The sequence below is a fragment of the Typopeltis vanoorti genome, chromosome 13 (genome assembly GCF_054136105.1).
Source record: "Typopeltis vanoorti isolate ZY-2024b chromosome 13, IOZ_Tvanoo_1.0, whole genome shotgun sequence".
Lineage (NCBI taxonomy): Eukaryota > Metazoa > Arthropoda > Arachnida > Uropygi > Thelyphonidae > Typopeltis > Typopeltis vanoorti.
In genome coordinates this window covers 52280019-52307418 of record NC_143561.1, presented here as the reverse complement: position 1 = coordinate 52307418, position 27400 = coordinate 52280019, and the positions used below count along the sequence as shown (strand labels likewise).

The window sequence follows — 27400 nt, the reverse complement described above, 5'->3', positions numbered from 1 at the left end:
GCTGGTGAACAATGCTTGGATTCTCCAAACTGCAAATCCTGCAGTTATGCTTGTTTATGAAACCATTGAGGTGTAAAGTGACCCTCATGGGACATAATCATATGGTGGATAAAGTTGTTTTCTTCTCTATCCAGTTGTTGAAAGCAGAATTTACATGTTGCTGATAATCTATCAGTTTTAATTCCTGTACCAGTTTGATTTTGTATAGGAAGAGACATAAATGGTTTAGAATGCACTACAGTGATATCCGAAACACACCCAGCTGACCAGAACGTCTGGGTCGATGTTCCTGGTTCTTCTTTAATACTGTCCCACATACATTCTGGCCGAACGGGGTAACCTGGATTGTGGCAAGTCACTTTTGGAAATGTAAACTCTTGCTGGAAATGTTCAATCAGCAATGAATCATTGTTTCCAAGTTGGTATTTCTGACATTCAAATGACTGTGATATGCTCTGCATTAGAATAATCAACTGCTGATTTTCAAAATAAAATTGCACAATTTTGGTTTGTTATTGGGTTATGAACTTTTCCATGATTAATTTCCCAACTATTCCTTAAAATACATGAAAAAATTTATAATAAAAGTTATTATAAATTGACTTGAGCTACCCGTGTGTATTACACAGGTGAATGAAACAATTACCTGTGTAATTGTTTCATTCAGTTAATATAATTGTATTATTTTTGAGCAGCTTTTCTCTTGACACCTTATCACATTCCTTTTTCACAATCTAAGAAAATTCAAATACAAATCCTTGTTATTTTTATGAATTTTTGACTATCAGTTGAGGAATGATGTTATCTTCACAGTTTTTCACTCTCTTCCTAGCTATGCTTGCATAAATCTTATCTGGAAGAACTCATTAATAAGGGAAATTCAGCTTCCTTTCCATATTTTGTTTTTGAGCTTTTTTCCTACCTCATGCACTCCTGATCGATACATTTTCTACTAGTATTCTGTCAGTGCATGTTACATTTAAATCTTTCAAAGTAATTACTTTAGACATCCAGAATATCTGTATCCTTATTTTTTACGTGAACTTTTTCACCTCTTATTCTTTTTTTCAGTACTCTTTCCTCCGTTTCTAAGCTTTTTCAATAGCCTCCAGAACCTTGATATATATATATATATATATATATATATATATATATATATATCTTCTGTATTCTTCCAAGTCTTTCCATGACTTTTGTTTAGCTACTTTTATGTACGAGGTGTGGCTATTAAATAATGAGAGTGGTTGCAAAAATGTGGTTTATTATTACAATTGTACAACTTAATTGTTATCCCCTTCAACATACTCCCCTCCTCTATCTATACACCATTGCATATGAATTTTCCATTGTTGGAAGCAGTGCTGCAAATCATCAGGTGTTATGCTTCAGTAGCACTGCCATTTTCTCCATTACCTCATCCACTGACTGAAAATGGGTGCCTTTCAATGTGGATTTCGACTTTAGAAAAAGTCGAAATCCACATTGAAAAGTTGCATGGAGCTAAGTCCAGTGAGTAAAGTGGATGGTCCAACACTGGGATCTTCTTATCAGCCAGATTCTGCTTTGCAGGCAGTGCACTGTGGGCTGAAGTGTTGTCCTGATGGAGAATCCAAGTGTTGCTCTTCCACAGATCTCTTCTTGCTCACTCGTTCTCTCAGCTTGGCCAGAATCTCAAGGTAATAATGTTGGTTAACTGTCTGACCCTTTGGTATCCATTCAACCATTACCACACCATTGATATATAAAAAAAAAAACTATCAGCATTGCCTTCAGTTTTGACTTGCTCATTCTTGCTTTTTTCATTCTTGGTGACGTGGGAGTTTTCAGTGCATTGATTGTCCCTTTGTTTCTGGATCGTACTGGCAAATCCATGTCTCATCACATGTGATGATCTTCTCCTGCAAGTCCGGCTCCGCTGTCCGCCAGACTTGCAGTAGATGAGGTAAAGGATAAAACAGCAGCGCTACTGAAGCAGATAACACTTGATGATTGTAGCACTACTTCCAACGATGGAAAATTCATATGCAATGGTGTATAGATAGAGGAGGGGGGAGTATGTTGAAGGGGATAACAATTAAGTTGTACAATTGTAATAATAAACCACATTTTTGCAACCAGTCTCGTTAATAGCCACACCTCGTATGCTTTAGCTTCCTTAATTTTTGTTTCTGTATTTCTTGAGGGTACGTGCTGATTTACATGCTAGAAATTTTCAATATCTTCTTTTCCAGAACGGTGTATATTCTGACATCTGTGAAATTTGGATTTTTTTTTTTCTCTTTGCAAACAACTTCACCACATGTTTATATTTATATTTAAGTCTGCAGGTCACTTTTGAAAGTTGCTCAACTTTGATTAATTTTAAACTTTCTTACAAATTTTTCTCTTCAATATGGTATTCATTTTTTGTCCTGCTCAAAATTAAAAAATACTGAATTATACCTGTTTCAGATCCTCTGTACAATCTTATATTCTGAACTGGTTTGGAGATAACACTATCAAATAAAATGCATCCATTTATAAAATGTTAGCAAAAAAAAAAAGTACACCTGATAGTGCAAACCCTAGAGACCACAGAAATAGCTTGTTATAGGTCAAGGTTTGCTATTGTGAATTTGGAGAAAAAGACTGACCTACCCCACTCCATTCCCAGGGAATAAATACCTCTGAAAGTATTGTCATTCAGTTGGGTAACCAAAGCTTTTTGAAGTTATCTCACACCAAGCTTTATGGTGCTGGAATCATCTCCTCAAGTACATTTATTTGTCCTTAATTTACTTTTCCCATGCATTGAAGAGTTTCAAGCATTAGTAACTGATAATACTGAAGTATTTTCAACTTTGAATAACTATTGAACAAGATCTTCAACATGATCTTTAATTACTAAAATAAAGAGCCAAAAGGCTCTTTATTTTAAATTGAAATAATGCTGGATCTAATATCCACTTTGCTTACGTAATGATCTTTAATTATCATCTAGAACAGTGGTCACCAAAGTGGTCGATATTGACCCCTAGGGGTCGATTCGGGCTTAGGGGGCGAATGGGGGTCAATAGAAAAAAAATATAATACATCATTGTATGGGTAATATTTGATTTGGTTAACTTGAGTTACCTCCATCCTGAATGACAACGCAGTTAAGAGTGAATCGTGGGAACAGTGACATGAATAGGACCTGTAAGATGGAGCAAGGTCATGAAAATAGTTATGGAGGCCAATCAAGTAGGCCAAAATGACGTATTTACCAATAAACAGATGTTGGTGGGTCCCGCCCATCCAGCGCTACACGTATTCGATCCCAGTCTCATTTTTGCTCATCGACATGCAAGTGAGCGTTAATGTTCTAAAATTCATCAACATACATATTATAATTCAATCGTTATTCATTCACGAACTAAACTTCTCTATGTTGAAGAATTGAGAAGGGCTGGTAGTTTTGTACATCCTATAGAAATACGTGAGTAGGTATATTATTTAGACTTATTACTTTTGCTTACTGACTTCAGTTTTAATTATTTTGTTACAACCTTAGTAACCACAATGGCAGCTTCAGATTCTAAAAATGATCTTGAAGCTAAAACGCTTTTTAAAAATAGGACTTTAAGTTACTTTTGGATGAATATAAATGTTGTAGAAAAATATCCAAATACTTTCCGAAGTGGTACTCCTCTTTTTGCTTGCATTTCCAAGCTCGTATACGTGTCAAAGCTGGTTTCAGCCATGTTAATTCCATTTTAACAAAACAAAGAAATAAACTAGATATCGAATTCCATGGATTTAAGGCTGAAACTTATTAATTTTGAACCCAACATTGCTAATCTTGTCAAGAGTCAAAGCACACTCTTCACATTGACAACATTAGTAAATTGTATACTAAGTTAATAAAAGTTTTATTTTCATATATATATAAGGAAGATTGTATTATTGTTATTTTGTTATCTAAATTAAATTTTATATTTTATATATTATTTATCCCTCCTATCAAATATGTAATGTTAAGAAGGACGCCAAAAACAAAATCGTATCCCTTTGACGTTAAGCCAGTATAATAATATATACTATATTATACATACAATAAACACTGTAACTATAAAATAAACAATCTAAAAACTCACATAAGCATCTTTTTTGCTTGTCCTATTATAATTACGTAATAGTAAAATAGAGGAGGTCAATAAAAAGTCTAGAAACTCTTGAAGGGGTCGACAGTCAAAGAAGTTTGGCGACCCCTGATCTAGAGTGATAAATTTGAAGAGAAAAACTAGCTGAGATCAGTAAATAGAGGCAGTGTTAAAGAGATTGTTTTACACCGAGTGTTTATTAATTACACAAGGGTTCAATTCTGATTGGTGCAATGACTTTTAACTATTTCTTTTAGAATCTGGAAAATCACTAACTCAAGACCAAATAAAAAATATATATAAATTTAATGAAACTAAAACAATATATATACTTTAAATAAAATTACATAACTACAAAAATAACTGGATCTAAGGCCTTCTAAAATACATCTACACTTTAGAGATTTTTCTTATCCTAAAAATAAAAATCATTCACTGTTTGACTCATTCTATTATTGGATTATTTGACACATACTTAATCACATCTATCAGACTAAACACTTTGTTTTCACAACAACAAAATGTTCATCAGAGTCAGTTTCTTTGTTAGGCCCTTTCCGAAAATATAAAGATTTTCTTCTTCTTTTCCATGGGATCCTTTTATATCTCCCTTATGCAGCATCCAATATTATTTCTCCTGTCTCACTGAAGCATATATATTCTTACCTCTTGCAGTCCTATTTGGCACACAATTTACTAAATTTTGTACCAGAGAAAGAAGTTTCTTCTACTGCTTCATAAAAACAACATATCTAACTTGAGCTCTTCATGTTAAGCTACTTCACAGTTTCACTTTTCACCAATTGCTTTTCCATAGTAATCCGGTGTGTCCTTAAGACAGAAGATAAAACTTTCCATTCAGCGTTTCCTCGAACATTCAATTAGAACGTCGACTGCAATATCTTCTTTTATTTACTAAATACTTGTTGACATTCTCAACTTATTCAGTTTAAAGACTCACAGTTCTGTGATTCCTTTTCTGAATCTTCTAATTCTCCTGACCATCACATAAAACTTAAAAAAACTTCCAAAGAACAAAATTCTCCAGTTGCTGTTCTCAAATGTCCATTAGTTCTCTACTTGTTTTCCCCGTTCCTCTGATACCGAATGCTCTCTCTGTCAGCTATCAATCGCCCATCAATTTCCTCAGTGAGCATGCATGCTCCATGTAAATGTCAAGCAAGAAGTTATGTATAATGGCTGACACGTTGTCTTTGTTAGCATAAAAAGAATGTCTTTACAAACCACAACGAATATCTCAACACTTAACAATTTTATATTACAATAAAGAAGATTAAAAATTATTACAAACTATCAGAATCTAATAAGTACATCAATTTCAAATGCTTTACATTTCATTTTTACAATAATAACGGGTATCAATATCAACATCAATATGCAATGTGCCCGTTATCAATAACGGGCACATTGCATGTGCCAATATACTTATGAAACCAAAACTAACAATATATTAGAATAGAGAAACAATTGTAAAAAGATTCATAATTGTAAATTATGATTATTCTTACATCATTATTGGGAAAGAGAACACAAAGGAAAAGGCAGAAAATTATAAATGATGAAGAAGTCAACTGGAAAATTTCAAATGCAAATATTCATGGGAGATGTATGCATGCGCGCGTGCGTGTGCTCATAAAAGAACTTAATAGAAGAGAATAAAATTGTAAAAGTGAAAGTCCAGGACTGATGTTTCAATTTTGAAATGTTAGCTTAATGTCACTTACCCGAAATCTTCATAATGAACTTGCACCATTTTGGCACAGTCAACTTTATAGTCGTATCCTATACAGTGACATCCTGTCTCTTCCATCCACCAATTTCTAAATTCTGTCCTAAAATGTTTCCATTATCTTACCACAAGACTTAAGACTGAGTCTACTTAAAAGCATTGCCATTTCTTTTGCTCTTGACCCTAACATACAGGTATATGATGACAGGTATATGATACCTCATCCAATCCTATTACTATACTTATGTTGAGATTTCTTAATATCTGAAATCCTTTTGAGTTCATCCACCTCTATTCTCATTTCGGTGTCTGTCACTTTGGTCACAGTATTATCTCCATCTGGATGATACACACTTTATAATAATAATTATTCTTTTACTAGCCACATAATGAAAGAACTCTTAGGATTTGCCTTGGCCTGCTGAGCTAATTTTCTTTTCCATAATCTGATTTTGCCTTTCTCACTATTCTTATCATCCTTCTTGTTTGTGCTTTCATATTTACATGAACCTACTTATCACTTTGTACAGATGGTAACATTTAATTGGATAATGCTTATTTGTATATAAATATGTATCTATATGTATTCGTATAATATTTAATTGGATAATGCTTATTTGTATATCAGTAAATAAATAAATAAATATATAAGGTTCACAATTTAATTCCCAGAATGCACCTGTAAAAAACCTACATTCGGAACTATACATTAGTGGTTCTCCTTTTTTTTAATTTAATTTTGGAAACTTTAGTCTTTAATTTTGGAAACAGCCAGAAATCACAAAGAGCTAAGACAGGTGAATAAGCAGGATGACCTAATTCAGTAATTGAGTTTTTGGCCAGAAACTCTTTCGCAATAAGCATACTATGGCTTGATGCATTGTCATGATGGATGATCCACTTGTCAGGCCACAATTCAGGCCTTTTCTCCAAACAGAATCTCGTAATCTGTTCAGCACCTCTAAATAGCATTGTTGGTTGACTGTTTGTCCCTGTTCAATGAATTCATAGTAGACTATCCCCTTGTGATCAAAGAAACACACTAGCATGGTCTTGAATTGTGAACATGACAAGCATGCTTTTTTTGGATGTGGTGAATTCGGGTTTTCCACTGCATGTTCTGGCATTTTGTTTCAGGATCGTACTGGAAGCACCAGGTTTCATCACCCATAATTACTCTCGGAAATGTGCTTATTTGTAGAAAGATTAGTCTCAATTTGAAGCTGCCTCTGCTTCTGTTCATCTGTCAAACTTCGCAGAAATCATTCTGGGAACACATACCCAATTCTTCAGTTAAAATTACCTCGACTGATCGCACACTGAATCGTCTGTTAGACCATACCAAATCTCGCACTCTGTTTCACATTTGCATCCATCAAAGGTCTCATTGACTATGTTATTATTGATAGCGATGTTTTCTCCATGGTGCAGGACACCAGAGTGTACAGAGGATTTGAAATTGGAAGTGATCACTATTTCGTCTTGAGCAGGATAAAATTGAATTTCATATTGAAAAGAATAACATGTAAGAAAGTTTTAAAGTGAATAAAAGTTCAGCAGCTCTCAGATGTGAGCTGCTCTCAGATCCTACCAGATCGTTTCAGTAGGAGTTTTGCTGATTTTCACACAAAATTTGATGCTAGCATGCTTCTCCAAATTTTGATCACACATTTTTATGGCAAAGTTTATATGCAGATCTCTATTGTTTTTGAAATAGCCAAGTAGCAAATGGCTCCATCGGCTTGAGGTTTATTCACATATTAATTAAAATGCGAGCCTCCGTAGCTCAGTTGGTATAGACGAAGACCTGTGTTCAATTCCTGTCAGTGATGTGAGGAACCTTTATCTGGTCTCTTTCAATGAAAGGTGAGTTAGCTAGTCTCATACGGAGGTAGGTGGTTTTTTCATTCAGAAACTTGAGTTTTTCGTTCCCCAGAACAGGCAAACCGGCCCACGTGTACACATGCATCTACTGACATAGGACACACTGGGGAGGCATTGGGCTAACCCCCTTATCCTTGAGTATGGTTGCAGTTGCAAGAATACTTACCTCAACACCATAAAAGGTAAAAGAGGAGGATTAAAAAGAAAAGAAGATAGTTAAAACCTGTACAAAGACAATTACTGACGTGACTCCAACCAAATCACCACGTGGATGACACTAAGTGGCCATTCCGAGGATGTCAATGATGCAGCTTGTCTAATATTCATTGCCTTTTTAATATTCATATATTAATGTGACATTTAAAACAAAAATGACAGCATGTAAAGAAATAACACAGGAATACAATTAGAAACAAATTACTGACTAAATACATTTTTATTTTGTCAGTAATTTAGTCAGTAAAGAGAGGCATTTGGTGAGGTTGTCTGCAAGGATAGAAAAATAAACCCACCCCAAACCAATATCACAAGAGTTTAAAATCAGTACAATCAACATAAGAAGCCTGAATGGTAAAGAAATGGAGCTAGCTGAGAAATTGGATAAGTACCAGATGGGTACTTATCCAATTTCTCAGGGAGTGACTGAAACAAAAAAGGCAAAAACTGGTAAGATCTTTCTGAGCAATAAATACAAAATGTTATATTCAGGCAATGACAATCAAGGAAAAGAAGGGGTAGCCATAGTATTCAACACTAAATATGAGGCTAATCTTCTTAAATGGCAGGCAGTCTGAAGTAGACTGATGTGAGCATATATGAGAATGGGGAACTGGACAATGAGACTTATTTGTGCCTATGGTCCCACAGAAGGTTCTGCTAAGGTAGAAGTGGAGGAATTTTTTGAGACTTTAGAGAAAGCAACTGACACAATGAAAAAGGAAAAGCTGGTCCTTCTTGTGGATCTAAATAGTAGAGTAGGAAATGATTGTCAGACATACAAAAATATTTTGGGAAAATTTGGAGAAAAGATTAAAGCTAATAATAATGGCAAATACCTGTTGGATTTCTGCTCAGGACATAGACTGGTTATTACTAACACAATGTTCGAACATAAAAATGTGCACAAATCCACATGGAGAGAAGAGGCAATCGATAGTGATATTTTCTCCCTGGTGCAGGACACGAGAGTGTACAGAGGATTTGACATTGGAAGTGATCACTATTTAGTCTTGAGCAGGATAAAATTGAATTTCATATTGAAAAGATTAACATGTAAGAAAGTTCTAAAACGAATAAAAGTTGATCAGCTCTCAGATGTGAACTGTAGACTAAAATGCAAAAACATGATTGAAGAAAAAATGAAAGAGTTTGAAAACAGGAACCAAATCTTGGAGATTAGTGGCAAGCCCTGAAGAAAACACTGATTGATTCTGCCAGAGAAGCATGTTGGTGAGGTTGTCTGCAAGGATAGAAAAATCAGAACTCCATGGTGGACACAGGAAGTTAAAGAGGCAGTGAAGGTAAAGAAGAAAGCATATCAAAAGTTCCTGGAAAATAAGTCAGCTTGTGCTCTTAGAGAATACAGAGACAAATGTAAGAAAGCTGAACACTCTGTAAAACTAGCTATACAAAAGTCATGGGAGGACTTTGTTAAGAACATAGAAAATAAATATCAAGAAGATGGCAAGATATTCTGGAGGTTGTTGAAGAAGCTCAGAAATGGAGGAGGAGGAGGAAAGGAATTAGAAATGATAAAGGTGACATGAAAACAGGAGAAAAAGATATCCTTGAAGTATGGAGTAATTACTTCGAAAAATTGCTAAATGAAACAAGTAGTGATGACAGCACAATGGTAAAAAAACACTGACCAGGCATTTAGTTAGGAATACATATCTATACTTGAAGTAGAAAAAGCCATCAATAGTCTGAAATGTGGAAAGGCAGCAAGAGTAGATGATATTTAATCAGTAATGCTCAAGTATGGAGGTATAAAAGTCTTACAGTGGCTGCACTGCATAGTTCAGAAGGCCTGGACAGAGGGATAAATTCCAGATGATAGGAGTAGAGCTCTCATAATACTCATATATAAAAAGCGAATTAGAACTGAATATGTGAGTGTTCCTAGTAAGATATATGCAAATATACTTGAGAAATGGTTGAGAAGGATTGTGGAAGAGAAGCTTTGTGAAGAACAAGCTGGATTCAGGCCAAATAGAGGTTGTCAGGACTCAGATTTTCACTTTACGACAGATAGTTGAAAAATCATGGGAATATAACAAAGATCTGTATTTAAGTTTTGTAGATTTGGAAAAGGCATATGACAAGGTGCCAAGAGAGAAGCTATTCAAAACAATACAGATACAGTTGTATGGTGTCAGTGGGGCATTATATCAAACAATACTTAGTCTTTATTTGATTTGTAAGGCAGCAGTTAGAATTGAAGGAAGTACAGGAAGTTGGTTTAATGTTAAATTTGGTGTTAGACAAGGATGTAAGTTATACCCTCTGTTATTCATTATCTATATGGGTCACATTATGAAGGAAAGCGGTATTAAGCCTGATATCAAAATTGGAGATGTTAATCTCAGCTCTTTGCTTTATGGGGATGATGTTATACTTCTAAATATATCCGCTACAAGACTAGAAGATTCCGTGACTAAATTGAAAAACTGTTGTATTAGATATAGTATGATGGTCAGCATTAATAGGCATTTACCATCTTCACTAAAAATAGGCATGATTTTTAGTGAAGATGGTAAATTAAGTATGGAAATAGACCACAGAATCAACAAAGCTCTTATGGTAGGCAGTCAACTGAATAAATTTATATGGAATAGAAGAGAAATTAGCCAAAACACTAAATTAGTTGTATACAAGACAGTATTCAAGCCAATTTTAACTTATGGATCTGAGAGCTGGGTTAGAAGTTAAACACTTGACCAAAGACTAGAGACTTAGGAAAGATATGAGAGTCCTGAGAAAGATTAGGGGCATGAACTGATGGCATCAATGGCAATATCATATTAAAAATGAGGATATTAGGAAAGAACTTGCCACTATCAGCATCCAGGAATGTGTTACCAGAGCTATTTTCAGGTGGTATGTTCACTTAAACAGAATGGGAGAGGAAAGATTAGCAAAACAATTAGCCAACATGGCAGCTTCTCTGCCAGGTTGGCTGGAAAAAGACTAGAGAAAGACCAAGATATAAGTGGATTGATACAGTAAAAAGTGCCTTTGAAAATAAAATATATGTTCTGATAATGTTGGAGTCTTGACAGGTAACAGACTGATTTGGAGGAACATTGTAGTTAGGAAGTTAGTAATGATGTAAATTTTTCATGTAGTACTATCATATCCTGTTCACCCCTTGAGGAGGGTATATATATCAAGAATTTGATGATGATGATACATTTTTATATGCAGACTATAAAATCTTAATTGGTAATACAAAAGATGTGCTCTGTACAACCTGGATGTGGTTGTTACTAAATGTGGCATGGGAATATCTGCTAAAACAAATATTATGGTATTGAAAGGGAAGGAACCAATGAGAAGCAAAATATTTAACCAGTTGAACAAGTTAATAATTTTAATATGAGCTGCATTGAAGAAAATATCCACAACATAAAACTTATAAATTCACCAAAATTATAGGCGTGAGTAATATATCCTTAACCAAATTTCATAGAAGATTAAGAATATTAATTGTTTAACACTTTCATTGCCAAGCTGAAAATTGGAATTTCGTGTGGTGGCCAAATTTTTTTTTTACTTTTTTATTTAGTTAGCGATGTCCACGCGATAACGCGTGATCGACCGTTTGGTGAGAGCTCGCATCGCGTGATAACGTTCATTGCCAAGCTGAAAATTGGAATTTCGTGTGGTGGCCCACTTTTTTTTTATTATTTTTATTTAGTTAACGATGTCCACGCGATAACTCGTGATCAGCCGTTTGGTGAGAACTCGCATCGCGTGATATCGCGTGATTGGCAATGAACGTGTTAATGAATATTCTAAATTTCTGATTTTTCCATCCTTGCAAACAACCTCACCACATCTCTGGATAAATCAATCGTTTCTTTGAGGTCTGCCAATAAATCTCCAAGGTTTGGTTCTTGTTTTCAAATGCTCTCATTTTTTTCTTTTTTGTGAATAATATTTGTGTATTTGAATTTACAGTTCACCTTTGAAAGCTTCCCAACTTTGCTTCCTTTTAAAACTTTCTTACACACTTTCTTTTCAGTATAATATTCAATTTTATTCTGTTCTAAACTAAATGGTGATCACTTGCTATTTCAAATCTTATATATATATACTGCTGTGTTCTGAACTAGCATGAAGATATTGCTTTTAACAATAACAGCATAAGACTTCCTTATTTCTTGTGCCTTTTCTCCTTGTTAACTTGTGTACATCTTCATGTTGAAACATGGTATTAGTAATGCCTAGTCCATGTCCTGAATAGAAATCCAGCAGGAACTTATTACTACTACTGTTATTAGATTTGCTCTTTTCTCCAACCAAAACAATCATATCACTTATATATTAAGTAAGAAATTTTTCATATCTTTTTTGTTTATCATTATCATCAGTTTCCTGGTATGTACCCTCAATGGATGTACAGGCTACTATAACAGCACAACATGATTAAGTTTGCATTATTACTAATCTCCTAACAACAATTTTCCTCCAAATTTGCATTGGCAGTAGTTGGATATAGTGGGATAATTAAGTAGTAGGGGAAGACGGAGATATTTGTAACAGAGTGAACTAGAGTGCCCTCCCATGATGTGTCCTTGGAGGTGTCAAGTACTACTACTAATAATAGTCTATTACTTGTCACCACTACAATATTGTGGTATCAGACATATCAGACCAAGATACGTTCGACCAAGATATAAAAGACCAAGATCCACCTAGATCTTGGTCTTTCTCTGGATATTTATTCTGCCATTTTGATATCAGACAATTGCTTGGCTAATCTTTTCACTCCCATTCAGTTTAAGTCACTATACTACCTTCGATTACCCCTGCTCAGACATTCTTGAATGTTAACGATGTCAAGTTCTTCCTTTCTAATATCTTCATTTTTATATGATTCTGCCATTCATATATGTTCAGGCCTTTAATTTTTTATCAGAACTCTAATATCTGATCTCTTTAATCAAGTGCTTTATTTCTAATCTAATTCTCAGATCCAAAACTTATAACTGTTTTGAACACCATCTTGTATATTACTAGTTTAGTGTTTTGATTAATTTCTCTCTTATTCCATATAAATTTAATCAACTGGCTCCCCACCTTGCTAGTTTTGCTTATTCTTTGTCTATTTCCAAATTTATTCTGCCATCTTCACTAAAGACTGTGTCTAAATGACTGAAATATTTTACCTATTTTATAGGTTCTCCATTGAGAATGCAGCTGACATTTTTTGTATTCCTTTTGTATTTTGTATTTCATAGTTTTAGTCTTTTCATTTACATGCCAAACTAGTTATAGCTGTTATTCAGTTTAGTTAGAGAATCCTGGAGATTTACATACATCAGCTGTATAAAGAAAAGTGGCATGTTTATTATCTCTGATTCTAATATAGATTTAATATTTAATACCATTTTCTTTCATAATGCAATACATATAGATGATAAATAAGAGTGGAGATAGTGTGCACCTTTGTCTTACTCCTGATTTTACATCAAACCATCTTTCTGTATTTCATTTAATTCTAATAACTGCTGATTTATAACTTAAGTAGAGGCTGTGTATAATTGTAGCCATAATTGCAGCATTTTGAAAAGTTTTTCTCTGGGCACCTAGTTAAACATCTTTTCCAGATTTACAAAACTTAAGTAATCCTTGTCATATTTCCATGATTTCTCAATTATTTGTCGTAAAGTGAAAATCTTATCTTGACAACTTTTTTTTTTGCCTCAAGCCAGCTTATTCTTCTGATTTCTCTTCCACAATTTGTCTCATCCTCTTTTCAAGTGTGATTGCATAAATCTTACCAGGAACACGTAGTAGAAAAATTCCTCATTATTATTATTATTTTCCTGATCCCCCATTGGATCATAAGACTCATCTTGAGAGAGGTCAACATTAGTGAACACGAAGTCTGTCATACCACTTCTTAAAATCATCCAGTCTGCATATTCACCACGCTCTCAGCCAATGCATGGAATGCATTACCTGATTAATACTATAATTCTTCGACAGCTTAAAGGTCTCAATCACCCCCCCCCCCTTTGCCTTCTATCCACCAAACTCTGCAGTCTGCATGCCCTCAGTCTATTCTCATAATCAGCATTGTTCAGTCCTGACATCATTTTTGTTATCCGTCTCTGACCAGATCTGAGCATAGAAATCCAGATGTGGTCTGATCAAAGCTTTTTACAATGCGACCACCACACTTTTATCTCTTGTGGTCAATGTTCTCTTCAACATTGCTGCAATTTTTTGAGATGTTTCACAACCTTTGCAATATGTCCCCAAACTTTAAATCTCTCACCCAAGATCCCTTGCTTCCTCCACCTCTTCTAGTATAACTCTGCCAAGTGAGTATGAAGCATCCCTTCTGTGGATCCCAAATTTTAAAAACCTTACATTTAATTGCATTAAACTGATATCCTCATTCATTTGCTCCTCCTTCCAGTTTATTCAGATCCTCTTGAAGAGCCAAAACATCAGCATTATTACTAATAACCCTCCAAAGCTTCACATCATCTGCAAACAACTGAACATCTCCCTGTAGTCCTGTGATAATATCATTAACATAAAGATTGAACAGTAGTGGTCCCAGAACTGAACCCTTTGTAACTCCCCCATATTACAACTTTTTGATATCTATCAGAGAGCCAATCACCAATTCAATCCACTAACCTGATATCAAAATCCATATGACGCAACTTAAAAATCAACTTAGAAAAATCCAACAAAATGACATTGCATACCTTACCTGAGAGGGTGATGAACATGCAGACTGGATGATTTTAAGAAGTGGTATGACAGACTTTGTGCCTTTTGTCATTCATTTGACTCCAAATTGCTTTATCTTGTTCACTCAAGGTATACAATCTGTCACTGCTGTCAACAATTCTTTCATCTGTTGCACTGTTGCAAGCTGGTTTCTAAGTCTATCATAGTCACTTAGAAACCAGCTTGCAACAGTGCAACAGATGAAAGAATTTATGAAAGAATTGTTGACAGCAGTGACAGATTGTATACCTTGAGTGAACAAGATAAAGCAATTTGGAGTCAAATGAATGACAAAAGGCACAAAGTCTGTCATACCACTTCTTAAAATCATCCAGTCTGCATGTTCATCACCCTCTCAGGTAAGGTATGCAATGTCATTTTGTTGGATTTTTCTAAGTTGATTTTTAAGAGGTATCGAAACATAACTTCCTTCTGTTTCGATACCTCTCCATGCCTATTCATCCTCCAAGTCAGGACCACATAGTCACTATCACCAACAGGGTCAAGTATGCCATCTCAGTCACAATCAGATCCTCTGATGCTATGACCAAATCCAGAACTCTTGATCCTCATATTCCCTATACCACATGCTGCCTAAGACCGTTGTCCCTCAAGAAATCCAAGAATTCCATTCCCTCATTACTGTATGCTGTCTCCTCTGCCCAATTTACATCACTGTAGTTGAAGTTTATAAAACTTCAACTATAGTGATGTTTTATAAACTTGTTTATAAAACTAGACTATTGAATGACATTTGTTTATAAAAATTTGTTTATAAAACTAGACTATTGAATGATACAAATGTACAATGGCTATATGAACAAAGAATTAACCAGTATCTAGATAAAATAAAACAAAATGAAGAAATAGAAATAGAATAGCTTAATATAAAAATGATACTAAATGCAGCAGCAAATGAAAGCTTAGGAAAGACCAAAAAATTCAATAAAAGAAAAAACTGAAGATCTGGGATGATACAATCAAAGAAATAATCAAAAAGAAAAAAGAAGCCTATCACAAATGGTTAAGCAGTAAAAGATTAGAAGATGAAATAGAATATAAAAGAATAAGAGCCATAGCTAAAAGAGAAGTCAGAAAAAGACATAGAGAATCATGGAATAAATTTGTTTCTAATTTAGAACATGATTTATATAAAATAAGACCCAATGTATATAAGATTTTGAAACACCTAAATGCAGATACCAAAGAAAACATAAAATTAAACACTGAATTGAAATTAGAAGAATTTTTAAATTACTACACAGAACTGTGGACAGACAAATATTTTAAAAAAGACAACTGGCAAACAATTAAAGAAAATGAAAAGGAAATAACTGAAAAAGAATTAGAAATCAGCCTGAAAGAAACAAGAAACGGAAAATCACCTGGAGAAGATAAGCTAGGTTCAGAACTATATAAATACGCAGGAACAAGATTCAAAGGAAGACTCTTATTATTTTTAAATAAAATTTATTCAACTGGTATCCCCCCAATAGAATGGACAAAAGCAATTGTGATTCCTATCTTTAAGAAAGGTAATAGAGATGACCCTAAAAACTATAGAGGTATCAGTATACTAAATTCATGTTACAAAATATACAGCAGAATCTTAAATAACAAACTAATGAAATATTCCGAAAACTTTATTCTAGAGGTACAAAATGGATTTAGAAAAGGACGATCATGTATAGACCCAGCCTTCTGCCTAAAATTAATAATAGAGAAAAGAAGAGAATATAATTTAGAAACACATATTGCATTTATTGACTTTGAAAAAGCATTTGACAAAGTTAAAAGAAACATATTATTTAACATATTAAAAGAAAGACAAATACCAAATAATATCCTAAAAGCTGTCACAAGTATATATGAAAATAATCAAATACAAATAAGATTAAATCATGAGATATCATATACAAGAGAGATAAACCAAGGGGTCCGACAGGGATGTCCCCTCTCAGCAACTCTTTTTAATATCTACTTAAATGAAATAATAATAAAATGGAGTAAAAATTTACATCAAGGAATTAAACTTTCACCTACAGTTAACTTAAACAGTCTCCTCTTTGCAGACGACCAAATAATAATTACAAATTCTGAAGATAACTTACAGAAAGCTATTTTAAATCTAAATGAGATATCCAAAGATTATGGTATGATAATATCAATGGAAAAATCAAAAACTATGGCCTTTAAAGGACAAGATCCAGCAAGAACTAAAATAGTATTAGATAACAAGATCTTAGAACAGGTGAATTCATTTAACTACCTAGGATGTATGATCACTTATGAAAATGAAAAAGATATAAACATAAAAATTGCAAAATATTTAAAAATAACAGGAGTAATTAACTCTATATTTAAACCAAACCTAGTTCAAAAACAAACCAGGCTAAAAGTATACAATACATTAGCCCTACCGGTCTTAATGTATGGAAGCGAAATCTGGACAATAAAACAAAAAGACAAACAAAGATTAACAACAGCAGAAATGAAGTTTATGAGAAAAACTGCAAAGTATACCCTATTTGATCACAAAAGAAACGAAGATATTACGAAAGAATTAAACCGAGAACCAGTAATTGAAAAAATTAAAAAATATAAACAGATGGATGGAACACGTTCAAAGAATGAAAACAGAAAGATTACCAAACCAAGCCTTAAAGTACAAGCCATTAGGGAAAAGAAAACCAGGACGTCCTCTTAAACGATTCAACGATGACTTCTAAGGCCGGAACAGGCCATACTGGGCCTAAATCCTTGATACGTATGATGATGATGATAGTTGAAGTTACCCAAAATGATTGCTTGCTTTGCACTTGCCAAACTAATTTGCCTAAACATTTCATGCTCATCACCATCTATATTCCTTGGTCTGTAGCAACATCCCATTAAATATCCTATAAACCTTCATTCTCACACCATATACTCTCAAAGCCATTAATGTTATTTCCACTGAAATTCTCCACCCTGAGAGCACACACATCATGAATAACACTCCACCAGCATGTTTAACCTTCCTTGTTCTGCCTAAATATGCTATATCCTTTGATTTCTATCTCTGTTAGAACATCCTCCTCAGTTAACCAAGTTTCAATGATAAAAACAATCTTTGGAGAGACTAAGCCAATCAATGCCACAAACTCATTCCCTTTACTCCCAATGTTCCTAGCATTTCTATACAGAAAAACAAGCATATTGCCAGCCTTCTGAATGTCCCCACATGAGGTCATTCCTCATGTGGGGGACATTCCATCTTTGCAATTCTAGTTTCCCTGTCCTGGCACATTCACTTGCCCAGGAAAGAACAGTCTCTCCAAATGCCTGCACCCTTCTGAATTCAAATGGAATTTTTCTTGCATACAGCTCCCTTCTATCTCTCAAACATACTCCACATATTCCAGACCCCTTTTCCTGCACATTTTCACTGTCATCTCATTTGTGATCACTGCTCTGCATTATCATACCATAACAACATACTCAATATCTTTCCTCAGACACATTTCTGCTGCACTATGTCTAACGTTGACCTCAGATCTAGTGCTAAACAATTCACGCTACCTCTCAGGTCATTCATCCCAACCATTAATATCATCTTCTCACACTTTCACTTCTCTTCACTGTCATTGCTACACTCTCAATTGTATCACCAGGCAAGCCCTCCTCCTCTCACTCTATTCTGTCCCCCCCCCTGAATAATTGACTCTCCATACATGACACTCCAAATAGCATTAATCCTTCTCTCACTGGCATCCCTAACTCATATGGCTTTCAATCTCCCTCTCCCTCCGCCCTCTCACCTCTCTATCCCTTGCTTCCGCACTCTCAACCTTCTACAATTTCCTCTCTTCCACTGTCTCTTCCATTCTTTCGCCTTCCTCTCTCCCTTGTCTTCTGATGCTGTTCTCTTCCACCCATTCTTGTTCCTCTCATACTAACCAACCTCTCTCTCCTCCCAAGATCTTCATTCACTCTCCTCAACTCAGTCTTCCTTACTTCCATCTCCCTTTCTCAGCAATTCTGTTTCTCTCTCTTCACATATTCTGCTTTCAATTGCCATTCACACACATGCAATCATGGCCAGCAGACAAACCATCTCTCTCCACTAAACTACTCAAGGCTAAATCCATATGTAGGTCTTTAACATTCTCTCTGTTCTCCAACACACTACTGGCATCCACAAACTGAAAATCACTTGTTTCCAAATCACTATCTCCGGCCCCCACTAAATCCTGAGATCAAGACACTCATGTCTCCCAGTGCCTCCCACTGCCTGCATTTCATGCACACATACAGATTGTCATCTCATACCTGCCACATTCTTAAACAACAGGATGCATACATATCACATACGTAGCAAGGTACAAAATCTTCAACTAGGTTATGAGTAACATAATCTTTAAATGGGGGAGGTCTAGGGCTGTTACTGAAACTTGCATCAGCCATGTTGAATATAATCACTGTATGTGGAGACAATACTGAGATTGTCAAATTACTAAATACCAAACGAATATCACAATTATACAAAAAAAAAATTTAAATTCGAATAGTGCAATAATTCTGATCATCAGCTTTATTCCCCTTTTTAAAGATCAAACTACTCCAATCATCTGGAATATGATTCTGCCATTGATACATCTGTTCAGGCTTTGATTTTTTATCAGAACTCTTATATCTGTGCCATCTTTGATCAAATACTTTATTTGAAATATCTTACTCTTAGATCCAAAACTTAAAACTGGTTTGAATACCATCTCATATACTATTAGTTGAATGTTTTGGCTAATTTCACACTTATTCTATATAAATTTATTTAACTGGCTTGAATAAAAATTTTATATAAAGAAAATTTTATTTATATAAAAGAAAAGTTTTGCAGTGGCCTACACTCTAAAACTTTCGTGCCTTTACATTTGAGCATTTCTGGTTGAATTTTATCTACTCTAGCTGCCTTTCCAGATTTCAAGCTTTTTGATAGGTTTTTCTATCTCAAGTATATATATATATATATATATATATATATATATATATGTTCCTGTTTGCATTCCTCTTGAATATTTTATATTATTCCTCATGTCAATTTTCGTGTCACCTTTATCTATGATTCCTTTTACAGTACTCTTTCCTACATTTCTAAGCTTTCTCAATAGCCTGCAGAATATTTTTCCACCTTCCTGATATTTACCTTCTATATTCTTACCAACATCTTTCCATGACTTTTGTTCAGTACTTTTACACATAGTTAAACTGTGCAAAATAGTTTACACATAGCTTAGCTATGTGTAAACTATTTGCTATGTGTAAAAGTAGCTAAGTAGATTTTTGTTTATTTACAGCAAAAGCATGCAAAAATTTAAGTATTTTACAGTAACCTCAGTATAAGTAAACCCATCTAAACAGCTAGTACAGTGAAGATAATACATTGTCTGCAAAGTGCATAAATGACATGCATTAAGTGTCATTCATTTTTACCATAATGAACTGGTACAGTATGGAAATCAAGATTTTTTTCTATGTATGAAAATAACTGACGTACACACTTTTATGTAGTTTAAAAAATTAAATAGTTTTTTTTTTTTCTGCTCTTACACTGTTTAGAAAATGACATAAGAGCAGAAATTATGTAGCAAAAATATATAATTACATACAGAAATTTCATGTAATATGGAAACACAAATGCTTACTGTATTGTATAATGTGCTATATTCATGCTGGTGTGGAAAACATTTTTTAGAACCAACAATGTGAAAAATTCTGAAATTTTCTAAAATCTAATTTCTGAAAAAAATAAAAAAATATATCTTCTTTATTGCATCTTTCTTCTATGGTATTAAGCCTACTGACTTGTTCTGGTGAAGCCAGAACAAGTCAGTAGGCTTAATACCATACTCTTTAAGGATCTTCCTTGATTTCTTTTATCTTTTTTGGTTTATAGTTTATTATTCTTTTCTGTTCAAGTGACATTTTGTTCACACGTTGAATATTTGTTTTTACAATTATCTGTTAATTGTGAAGCTGATTTTTGTTATAGTTCTTGTAAAAATATTACTTTTTATCTAGTTTAGTGAACCTTGCTGTTCTTAGAAATTTCATTTCTATTGGTAAGGAAGGCAGAATTAGATTTTGAGAGAAAAATAGTTAAGCAGGCCAAAGTAAATCCAAAAGAGTTTTTTTCACTACATAGCAAATAAGAAAAAGAATGATTATGGAAAGATAATTTTACTCAGTGCTGATGGCAGGAAAGTGATGAAAGCAGAAGAAATAGTTGTTGCTAAGTGATCACTTTGCAAGATTATATATCATCCAGATGGTGACTTTGCATTTACTGACATGACATAAACTGATATCAGAATTGAGGTAGATGAACTGGAGATACTCAGTATATTGAAAAATATCAATATGAATACAACAGTGGGCCTGGATGGTATGTAAGCTTGTGTGCTACGACAATGTGCACGTGAACTGGTAGTGCCTCTGAAGTTGTTTAATCTATTCTCAGCTCCTTTAGCAAAGTTCCAAGGGAGTGGAAAGAGGGTAAGATAGTTCCACTACATAAAGGTGGCTCAGACAGAAGTAGAAAATTACAGACTAATTAGTATCTCTGGAATGGTGGTTAAAGTATTGGAAAAGTTGGTAAAAGTAAAATTCAGGAATGGATCGATAGGAATATGATACTCTGTAGCGGGGGGAGGGGGGGCATGTTGTATGAATTGTGCAACCAGAGATTTGAGATGAATGTTACGAATAGTATAGCAGAACTGTGTCAGACTAAAGAATAGTGTGTTGCCTTGGTATGATAATGCAAAGTGGAGGAGAAGAGTAGTGATATGAAGAGTTGTTAGAGAGGATATGTGATGTATGGAAGTTTGGAACATGTTGATGCATGGAGCACATTTGAGGATTGAAGAGAGAGCATGCAAGTAAACACAGAAGAATGTAGACATATGGAGAGACCTGAGAGCTTATGAGAATACGATCTTCGGCATTGCCCAAACATCCATATATTCGCCTTTTATTAGTGCATTCGATAAAGGTTTTACTGGCCTGACAGCTGTTTTGAACTGGTTGGTTCTTTTCAGAGACCAGGCAGAAACCCTTAAGAGAGCAAAAACTCTTGTTCAAGAAATTGAAATGTCAGAAAAATTACTTGTCTTTTAAGTAGTGCAAGCAAAGGCAAAAGCAAAGGGATGTCGAGGATTGCGTTCTCGTAAGCTTTCGGGTAAACCTATGAAACTTTCATAGATTCTACAAATATTCAGCTTTAAAATAATGTTGGGTCTGTATCCACTTTGCCTACGTAATTTTACATTGCTGAACTGAAGCCTTTTGTTTCTTTCTTTAATAATTTGGAGAGACTGTTGTTTTCTGGACAAATGAATGTGTTAAGGCAGGGAAACTATAATTGCAAGGGTGGGACATAGTAGGGATGGCCTCGTGTGGGGAATAATGGCCCGAGAAATAAGAGAGTGTATGCTATATTGCCTTTTCTATATACTTATCTAAGAGCATTAAGAATAAAGGGAATGAGTTTGTGGCATTGGTTGTCATTCCAAAGATGTTAATTATCAATGAAACTTGGTTAATTGAGGAGGATGCTCTGACAGGATATAAATTAAAGGGTATAGCATATTTCAGCAGGGTAGGGAAGTAAATGTAGAGGCAAAGTGTTACTCAGAGATAAATTGTGCCCTCTCATGATGGAGAATTAAACCAGAATTGACACTAATGGCTTTGAGAGTATATTCTCTGAGATAGAAGCTTATAAGGGCAAGATATGTAATGGGATGATGTAGACCAGGAATATATATATATATGGTGATAGGCAGGAAATATTTACACAACGTACTTTGGCAAGTGCAAAATGTGCGATTGTTATGGGGGGGACTTATACTATAGCCATATAAAAGGCAGAGGGAGCAGTATATGGTACTGAGGGATATGAATTATCAAACTTCTTGAGAGACATCTCTCTCTCTCTCTTAGGCAGTGTGTGGTGGGGAACACAAGGATCAAGAATTTGGACTTGGTCATAGCATCATCAGAGAATCTGGTTGTGACTGAGATGCCATACTTGCTCCATTTGGTGAGAGCAACTATGTAGTCCTGACCTGGAAGATGAATACCTGCAAGCAGGTAGAAGTATCAAGATGGAAAGAATTTGTGGAATTATAAAGCAAGCAACAATCATAGACTTAAAAGAAAAACCTGCATGGAGGAGTACATTGGATGAAAGAATTTGAAGTGAGTCAATAGTGCATACTGAAGAAACTGAAGAAAAATTCTTGACTAATTGTGTACCTCGAGTGAAGAAGATAAAGTGATTTGGAGTCAAGTGGATGACTAAAGAAATTAAAGAGGAATTGCTGATGAAAAAGAGATTATGGAAGGCATATAAACAGAGAGGCAGAGACTAGCACAGCAATCCAAGGAGAATCCCAAGGAATTTTTTTGCTTTGTGGCATTAGAAAGAAAAATGACTGTGCTTAGAATACCCTCCTGGATAGAGATGGGAATCAGGTGAGTAATGTAGATGACATAGTTGATCTATTGTAATGATCACTGTGTTCCATCCTGGTAGTGCTGGCTTTATTCCTAGGGGGGGGAAAGAGAGAGAGGGTATGCATTAGAAGTGAATGAAGGAGATGGATTCTGAGTACTGAATTTGCTAGATGTTAGTAAGGCATGGGATATAGTGGTATTTTGCCATACATTTTAAGGAAATATCCTGTGGAATTGATCTGGCTGTATAATAAAAGTTTTGCAACAGAGAAACTTCTTGGAGAGTGGAAAGTGGGTAAGATAGTGCCATTGCATAATTGTGGTGGTGCCAGAATGGAGGTATCAAACCATAGATGTATTCTGTGGTTAAGATTTTGGAAAAGTGGTAATCATTCGTATACAGAATTGAGTAGATGAAGATAATATTATTCAGCCCAGTATGGATTTCTTAAAGGGGCGTTCTTGTTTTAGTAATCTGGTTGCCTCTCTCTCTTTTTTTTTTTTTTTTTTTGGACTTTGTAATGACTTTTGACAGGCTGCTACATGAAATTTTTTTATTTTTATTTTTTTATTTTTTAAGTTGCATCATATGAGTTTAGATATCAGGTTAATAGATTGGTAGCTTGCTTTCTAATAATTATCAGAGTTGTCTATAAGGGACCAGTATCAAGGAGTAGAAAGGTTACAAGTGGAGTTCCACAGGATTTGTTACTGTTATTACTTTTCAGTCTTTATGTCAATGATATGGTATAAATGATACAAATGCTTGGTACAAATGATTTGAGAGGCGAGAAATATGCTGCGATGAAGAATGTAAAGGGGGTTGTTAGAAGAGACAAAAATAGAGAGCAAAATAGTGAAGATTGTAAGTCTCCTACCATGCTGTGATAGAGGCAAACTGAGGAGGGCATTGATAGCCAATGAGTCTACACGTAGATTGTGTAAAAGGAATAATGTAGAATTTGTGGATCTATGGTCTCTTTTTGATGCAAAAAAAGATTTGTACAATGCTGATGAACTGCATCTAAATTGTTTTGGTGGTAGGTGTCTGGAGACAGGTTTGTTCACCAAGCTTGCTGAAGTGCAAATTCAGGGAAACTTAAGCAATTGGGTGGTGGGGAAGCAGGTGAGTTTGTGTGGAGGCACCCATTAAGCGAGTGAGTGTGAGAATGACCAAGTGAGGAATCTAGTCTCTCAAGCAAAAATATTGAAGAGGATAGTCAATTCAGAAAGTAAAGGTGAGTGGGGGAAAAATACACAGTTGGTTGTTGTTATAGGCCAGGGAATTCCACAGATGGTCTGGAAGACATGCAATGCCAAATTAGTACAATGAGTACAGGTCAAGTGATTATTATGGGGGACTTTAACTATGGAGATGTAGATTGGAAGAAAGAAAGATCACATGGCAGGAAGGAAATAGAATTTATACACCTGTTGAGAGATGATTACTTAAGGCAGCATGTGATGGAAGGGACTAGTGGTGGGAGAGTATTGGACCTGGTCATAAGATCAGAAGAGCTATCCATAACCAAGGTGACAACATTGCCTCCAGTTGGTGAAAGTGACCATGCAGTCTTGACTTGGGAGATTATAAAACATGAGGACTATTCTATCAAGAAGGGGTATATAATAGAAGCAGATAAAATAGTTGAGTTACTCAGTGACCACTTTGTGGAACTACACGGCAGGTGATTATGACATGCTTAGGAAGTTTAAATCTGAACCATGGCATAAAACGCTGCAGGGTAAGGATGTTGGTAGCACATGGGATATTGTTAAGGTTCATCTAGAGCAGTGGTTCTTAACCTGGGGTGTGTGCATGCACCCCCTGGGGGTGCAAGAAAGCATTTCCGGGGGGGGGGGGTGTGCGAGAGAAGTTTCTAAATTTTGACCCAGATTCGATGGATGACAGCTATTTAATAAAAGACGATCTTATTGGAATACGAGCCAGTGCATGTATTCAAATGGAATTTGAAAAACTGGACTTAGAACAATTCTGGTGTACACAGTTAGAACCTTATCTAATGGCAAAAGTGTCTGCAATGCTGCAGACACTTTTACCATTTGCTACCACCTACCTGTGTGAAATGGGATTTTCATCACTTTTGCACATAAAAACAAAAGCCAGAAATCGCTTAAATGTAAGTGATGACTTATGCGTGGCTCTTTCAAAAAAGGAGCCTCGCTTCAAAAGTATTATTATGAATAAACAACAACAATATAGCCATTAAAAATTGAGATATTGTTTTGTATATATATGTAAATGTATGCGTTTATTTTTCAATAAATAAATTATCTTGCAATAGATGTAATTTCCTAAATAAAGAAATAGAAACACATTTTTCAAGGGGGTGTGAGAACTTATTTTTAGATTCAAGGGGGATGCTGATACCTAAAAAGGTTAAGACCCACTGATCTAGAGAGAGCAGTATTAAATTGTATAGTTAGGTAGGAGTTAGATAGATGAATAATATCATTAAGCATGAGCTGCAGAAGAAGAAAATGCTGTGGAGAGTATATAAAGAGAAAGATGACCAGCATGTCAAGGAAGGCAAAATCAGATTATGAGAAGAATCTAGCTGAGCAGGCCAAAGAAAATCCCAACGAGCTCCTTTGTTATGTGGCAAGTAAGAGGAAGAATGACTATGAAAGATTAACCTTAATGAGTGATCAAGGTTACAAGGAGACAGAAGCAGATAAAATAGTTGAGTTACTCAGTGACTACTTTCCAAGGCTATATCATTATAATTAGGTTGCTGCTTTAACCTATGTGACAGACACTAATTAGGGAAGAGAGAGATATATGAATTAGAGGTCTTTAGGATATTGCAGAATCTCAATGTAAATTCAGCTGTGGGATTGGATGGATTATCAACTGGGGTTTTACAAGAATGTGCAAGAGAACTGGCAATGCCTTTGACTAGGCTTTTTAATTTAAGTCTCAGCTTTGGTAGAGTTCCAAGGGAGTAGAAAGAGGGCAAAATAATTCCTTTGCATAAGGGAGTATCTAAGACTGCAGTAGCAAATTAGAGACCAATCAGTATCTCAGGCTTGGTGGTAAAAGTACTAGAAAAAAAAGTACTTGCGGATCTGATCACCACCAACTTTCTTGTACCTGTTCCATAACATTTTCTCCTTCAGCACAACTTGTTTGATTTCACTGTTCATCCATTTCACTCCTACTCTATTTACTCACTTAACCCTGGGTATGCAGTCATACATTGCTTTTGTCAGATACTGCCTTGTGACTTTCCATGCATTGTCAACATCTTTTCTTCTCAGCTCATCTACTCAATGTACTGTTGCTAACTGACTGTAGAGCTTCCACATGTATCCATTTTTGGCAGTGAACTTTTCTTGTTTCACCACTTCCCAGACAAGTATTTTAGCCAAATAGAAGTTGTCGGGATCAGATTTACAGTTTAAGACATATAGTTGAGAAATCATGAAAATATAACAAGGATCTATATGTGAGTATTATACATGTGGAAAAGGTGAACAGAAAAGCTGTTCAAAATGCTACAGTTATATGATGTTAATGGTACATTATATCAAGCAATACGTTATCTACACTTGAGTTGTAAGTCAGCAGTTAGATTTTAAGGATATACAACAAGATGGTTGCACTTTTTTTTTATGTTGAGCCCATACACGAGAGGTTGGTAGATCAACCTATAGTACATTAGTACCGTATATGGGTTGGGAAAGAAGGTATTTGTTCACATTGGATTTGAATGACTGTATATTGTATTCCTTAAGGAACACATCAAGGGGAAGACTGGTCCATTGTATAGCAGTTGCAGGGATAAAGGAGGAGGAGGAGAAGAAACATGTTCTTTGGGTTTCGAGGTGCACTGTGTAGGGATGTTGAGCAGCAGCTGCACATGCTCCAACAAGCGTAGTACTAAGTGGAGGAATTATTGATGCTATTTTGGATGAAAATTTTCCATGGAAATAATTGTAGGAAACACATAGTGCAAAGACCAATTGTCTTTTCAAAAGTGGGTGGAGTCGGTTGGTAAGAGATAGGTCATTAATAAGTCTGATTGCTCTCCTCTGTATTGAGTTGAGCATTTTTAGGGAGCTTTTGGGCGGTTTCCCCCCCCCCCCCATATGTGGAAGCAGTATTCGATGGTTCTGCAGATTTGCGATTTGTATAAGGTTAACAGCT

At 35.1% G+C, this 27400-nt stretch overlaps 1 protein-coding gene across 1 annotated transcript in view; it reads left to right on the top strand.

The window, feature by feature from the left end:
• The window catches only part of LOC150100151 (integrin alpha-PS1-like), a 573942-nt gene that overhangs the window by 80415 nt on the left and 466127 nt on the right, over positions 1-27400 (top strand). The window lies entirely within an intron of this gene.